This window comes from Pogona vitticeps, chromosome 4 (genome assembly GCF_051106095.1).
Source record: "Pogona vitticeps strain Pit_001003342236 chromosome 4, PviZW2.1, whole genome shotgun sequence".
Lineage (NCBI taxonomy): Eukaryota > Metazoa > Chordata > Lepidosauria > Squamata > Agamidae > Pogona > Pogona vitticeps.
Genome location: NC_135786.1, coordinates 28,448,416 through 28,454,497, shown reverse-complemented (window position 1 = coordinate 28,454,497; position 6,082 = coordinate 28,448,416). Strand labels below are relative to the sequence as shown.

Sequence of the window (6,082 nt, the reverse complement as noted above, 5' to 3'; positions counted from 1 at the left end):
CTCCAAATAGATTCCCCTTCCCCGTATTGAGTTGCCATATTTACATACATGCTATCTACCTACCAACTGGTTTTTACAGGGATCATGGACCAGATTCCCTTTGTGTCTGTTTTTATGATCAGTGAACCGAAAGCAGCAGCCTATGTTGTCCTGGTGACATTACAAAGACCCCCACTTTTCACATATACATGGCCTGCCCATATGATATCACAAGAACCCCTTTCTTGGTCTCCATTGTTGGACCTGACACCTCAGAGAATAAGATGCTGCTGACCTGCAACCCTCAGAGTAATTTCAAGTTGGAATCAGACCCCTATAAGGTATGGATTAATTCAAAATAAGTTTTATTGGGGCGTGTGTGTGTGTGTGTGTGTTTGTGTGTGTCTGTCTGTCTGTGTGTGTGTGTGTGTGTGTGTGTGTGTGTGTGTGTGTGTGTGTGTGTGTGTGTGTGTGTGTATGTGTGTGATTTTGTCCTGTTAGCTTGTAGCTGCTGCCCCTTAATCATTATCATTCATCTGGAATGTGTGTGAGTTGGCTTATGAACCATTTAGAGCCACAGTTTAGCAGAAAGCATGAAGTCATGCTTAGGAAAGGCAATTCTGCCATTTGGAAGAGTTAGGTAACCAGCTAATGCCGGAGTAGCTGCAGTAGCCCCTGCCAGCTACATCTCCTGAGTTTCCTGATTACTCTTGTCTCTTGGAAGACAAAGCTGTGCATGACACACAGTCTGTCCTGCACCTGCTAAAATAGCCAGTTGTACTCAGGGGTGAGGATGGATCCTATCCCATTGGCTGCATAAGATTAAGCTGTCAATAGAGCTGAACATCTGTATGTGTAATGAGTGGTATGGATGCCTTTGTTCCAGACAGCTAAGGCTACCTGAATCTGGTCCTCCTGCTTACTGCTCTGAACCCAAAATAAAATGTTGACACAACTTTCTTACAATAATTGTGTGCTGTGTTTTCATACAGATGCCTGCTGTACAACCAGCCTCCATATCAAGAAAAAGGGGGAGAAAACTCATCAGAAGATAGGGAGAGTTTTGTAAAGCTCCCAAGGTATTTTCAACATGGAGCCAACATATGGCAGAATATAGCATTAGAAGAGGCTATACATTCAGGCGGGTAGGAGAATCAAGCAACAGAAGCACAGCAGAATAGTTATTAAAGAATAATAAAACTGCATGATAGGCTGTATGAGCCTCTCGGCACAAGAAGCTGTATGATACTCCATTAACATTATTAACAACCCTATTCCCTTTTATTGAAAAGATGCTCTCTGTATCAGAATGTGCCACTATTTCAGCCCATTTATTAAGACCAGAATAGCTTGAGTCACTTCAGATCATATTTATTATTATTATTTGCAGTGTGAGTGCTAGGACTATTGGACTCACGAGGACTGGAAGAGATAAAGTGTCATTTTGCAGTCTACATGTTTCCTCTAGGGACCAATAGGGAGAATGTTCTCTCTGTCTTTTCCTATTAGATTTCCTTCTAATTTCTATTAATGGGGTTCTGAGACTTGCTGTAGCACTTTGAAATTTATCTTTTCCATCTCAAATAGCAATATTTAACAACCTGTTACAATGCATGAATATTAGCTGTTCTTTGTACTCTTCATGCTTTCCCTTTTGTTTGAAGGTATACCAATCAGTATACTTGCTAACACTTATATGTTAAAGAAATTTTTTTAGAAAGCTTGTGGATATTCATGGTGGAATGTTGTGTAGCACAGTGATGAAAAATATCTGTATTTCACCCCCCAATTGAGCAATAATTCATCATTCCAGATTTTTTAAGCAAAAGGAATGTCTTATTTAGCTACACATGATTCAGTACCAATTAGTCCTATAGCAACATCAGCTAGATTTAAGACCTATGTTGATGGACTTCCCAGGATATCCTATTGAGTGAGGTCAATAGGGTGTTTTCAGTGGCAGGGTCCTATTTAGGGGCTTTCCTTCTATTTTTCCTGAGCTTTACAATATTTATAAATTCAGATATTTTTGTTTCTTCAATGACTCTTATAATGTTTATTTCCACGAATGCTCTACTGCTACCATTTATGTTTATTATTTATGTTTCATTTGCTCTCTCTGCTTAATATTTGTGGCTACCCATTTTTATTAATGCTTTACAATGTATTGCAAACTGATCTGGATACAGTTTAGTTAAAAACATTATTGTTATTCAGCTGGAATGTCTTTATCACTTATGGCTTGGAGTCATACTGTAAAAGAAAACATGAAGTCTCCATGTTTAGCAGTAGCAGTAACCACCTGATGCTGGAGTAACAGTGGTAGTCCCTCCCAGTTGTGTCTCTTGAGCGTCCTGATAATCCATTTGTCTTAGAAGACAAAGTTGTGCATGCCATACAGTCTGTCCTTCACCTGTTAAACAAGCCAGTTGTACTCAGGAGTAGTGGAGACCCTACCCCATTGGCTGTGATAAAGTAAGTTTCAGCTGTCAATAGAGTTGAATATTTGTATGTGTAGGGGAGTGTGTAGTTGCTAGCTTGTCCTTTATTTCAGATAGCAAAGTCTACCTGAATCTTATTTACCCAAACCAAAATGGTGACATAATGCATACAGAATGATTAGGGCTGAGGCTACCCCTTTGCAATAAACCACAGACAGGATGTTTACTGTCAGTTATCTGCAAACAGGTGTGATTCCACTGGCAACTCATGCTCAAGGTGTTGTGTTGTATTCTTTTTAATTCAGTCTGGGTGGATGTGCACACCATTGCTATGGCTGTGTTGGACGCTGGGTGTGATGTCACACACGCAAAATTGATAACCTGCTGCCACCCCCTTTTTAATCTTTAAAGACTATGTTTATATAAAGCTTTGCAGCTGTGATTTTTGTTACAGGTTTAAAAAAGAAAACACACATTCAAATGTGCAAACAGAAAACAGGAGTAAAAAAGAAAAAGAAATGATAGGGGTCAATGGAGTAGCACATGGTAAGTAAATATGGAAAGTGGGGAAGAAGAAGGCAGACAATTGGTGGGGAAAAGGTGCAGTCCACCTGAACGGCAATGTCTTTGTAAAAGCTAGAGATGGATTGGGTTCCATTTTGAACTGCTGTAGACCTTGGTGTTGTGTGCTGTGATAGAACACTGCAGATTTGATCTTTTCTCTCTCTCTCTCTCGATACTGCTATTTTGGCCAAGAAATATATTTATAGGCATTTATTTCTTTGCAACTTTCACGGTTTCGTCCTATGGAAACCTGGGATTTGTAGTTTGGGAGGGTATTTAGAATTCTTGGCTGAAGTTCAGAGCATGTACAATAGCCCTCCAACCAAGGATTCCATGTTGCTCACCAAATTATACATCCTAGTATTCTGTAAGATGGTGCCATGAAAATTACAGCGGAATCGAACTGCTATAACTTTATGGTGCAGATGCACTATAACTAGGCACCTCAGTTCCTACTGGAACATATGATTAGAGATGCTAAAAAAGCATGTTAGCTCAAACCTAAAGGAAAACAACAACATTGAATTTGTAAATGTAAATATTGCTCATTCCCAGCATAAGTTTAGATTTTTGTGGTGTATCTTCTGCTCCAAGTCTGTCTGGTCATCCTCTAATGTAAAAACAGTTTAGAATACAAGTAGCATTTGAATCTTTTCCAAGTTTGTATGGGATCTTTTCATGACTGTGGGATCAATCTGGGTCAAGATTGACTCAGAAGTAAACAGTGCAGTGTGTGCCTGGGAAGTGTTTGTTTAGTGTTCTCCAGTTTGTCTCTGTCTTTGCTCCATTCCTTTAAGTATTCCTTCTTCTGCTCATTTCACTGCACACAAAGAGGGAAAACAGCATCTGTGTAAATATAGAGAGTAACAATGCAAAGGCTTGCAAACATATATTGGGCGTCTGGCAATGTGCCTCCTTGCTTTCCTGTACGGGGACAACATAAACTACGTCTGGAAAATAGATGTAAAGTCAGCTTGTGCTGCTTAGGCTCTGGCATCCTATTCATACTTGCAGGAAATCACTTAACCAGCACCTGACTATGGAACCTGGGCCAATGCAGTCTGGAGGCTTGCAGCTATATTCCATCAATGACCGATATATGTGTGCTTGTAGAAGAGCTGGATTTAGGAGATAGAAAAGCTCCAAATGAAAGCAGAGATACAAGGAAAGCAGTGAGACAACTGCTGAAGACTTGTTGGTGCTAGGGGCAGCCATGACAATTGCCTATTTTCCCCCTCCTCTTGTACCTCCTGCCTTTTCCTCTGTCCCATAGGCAGTATATGCTATACAGGTTTTTCCTGCCTCCCCTAAAGAGAACCTTGTCCCATTACCAGTGTTGTTCTGCCTGTCCAGTCAGCTTTTGAACATGGAATGACAGGAGCTATTGTGTCCTTTGTCTTGGGCACCCAGTTGTCTTGGGATGGCTCTCATGGCACAACATCAAGGCCTGGGCATGACCTGAATTAACTCATTACCAAAAGAATGATTGGATTGTAGAGGTTAGGAGTTTGATTCCCCATTATTCCTTGACAGTGGCTGGACTCAATGATCCATAGGATCTCTTTCAGCTCTGTAGTTCTAAGATGATGATGATGATGATAATGATATCATCACTAATGTGAATGTTTGTCCAGCTCAGAAAGTCCCCATCCATGAAAGCTTTGCATTTAACACCAAGACCCCAATATTACATCAACTATATATTTTATATGGCAATATAGACATGCTGGATTTCCATATACTTAACTGGAGAGAGCATTCAGAAATGCTGCATCTGAATTCCAAACTGGCAATCTCGTGAAGGCTATACCACATACTCTTTCTCAGAGCTTAGAAAAGTTACTTCCTCGGATGACACTTTCCAGAATTTCCCAGTCAGCACATCCTGAATTCTTTCATGAAGGTACACTTCTTTGCCTTTGCAAAGTTGTCAAATCTCTAATTGGTCATAATCAGCTTTTTTACACTGCAACTTGCAACTTTTTACACTGGGACATAAGAATTATTGAATGGCTTAGACAATCTTTTTAACATGCAGTGGAGAGAAGAAAAACAAGTCTCTTGCAACTAGTGTTGTGAATTATCCTTTAGTTCAACCTGAAAGAAGGCAAAATAATACAGACAACTCTTTCTCATTGTCTAAACGCTACCTGCCTCTTTTTATTTTTGACAAAGTTCGACAACATTTTTTCATGGTTGAAAGATTTTTGCCATCTAAAGTACACATTGTGATGAGAACGCTGGAGCCGCTGCTGAGACAAAGCTTTGACAGCACGGCTTGCCTTTGCCTCCCTCCCTGGATAATGCGAGACCCTAGGTCTCACGAGAGCAGTTGGGCGAGAGGGGGAAACACTAGGTTATTTAAGGGACATTCCCCTCTCTGTCCCCCCTTTTCCTTTTCTGGCAATGGTGAAGGAGAGAGCTCTGCTGTTTGGTTTCCAAACAGCTGCGTCACGGATCAACGCCTTCAGCGAACAGCGTCCAAGAGGAAGGGAGGGTAGCATCACCTCCCTCCCGGGGTTTTATTGCTGACATCATCATCATCATCATCATCATCATCATCATCATCATCATCATCATCATCATCGTCATCGCCATCGCCATCGCCATCGCCATCGCTATTATTATTATTATTATTATTATTATTATTATTATTATTATTATTATTATTATTATTATTATTATTATTATTATTATTATTATTATTATTATTATTATTATAAGTTGGGTTAATTAATTCTGTCATTAACTATCGCAGCAAAGACAAAAGAAGTGCGGGGGGAGTGGCAGTGGTGGTGTGGCCTATGCCGGCTGCGCTCCGGTGCGAATAGGGCTTGAGAGCATTTATTAAAAAAAGAAGAAGAAAGCAAATTAAGGCTTAGCTTAAGACAGGTCCGGTAGAGGTGCCAGCTGATCCGTAGTGGGTCCTAGGGCTTGCCTCAGGTTTGGATGGGCTCATAATGGCAGATGCAAGGCGTCGGCCTTTGAGCTCAGCTGTTGGGCGCGCGGAGGTGCCGCTTGGCTTCCGGGCAGCAAGCGTTTGCTTTATTTTTGGATTCGTCACTCTATCCCTTCCCTTCTTCAACGGCTGGATTGGT

At 40.8% G+C, this 6,082-nt stretch overlaps 1 long non-coding RNA gene across 1 annotated transcript; it reads left to right on the top strand.

Annotated features, from left to right (window-relative positions):
* The first annotated feature begins 967 nt into the window (after nt 1–967).
* Nucleotides 968–4,286, top strand: LOC144589135 (uncharacterized). The gene is made up of 2 exons (XR_013545040.1): nt 968–1,058; nt 2,875–4,286. It is a non-coding gene; the product is annotated as an uncharacterized LOC144589135 (long non-coding RNA).
* The last annotated feature ends 1,796 nt before the right edge of the window (nt 4,287–6,082 follow it).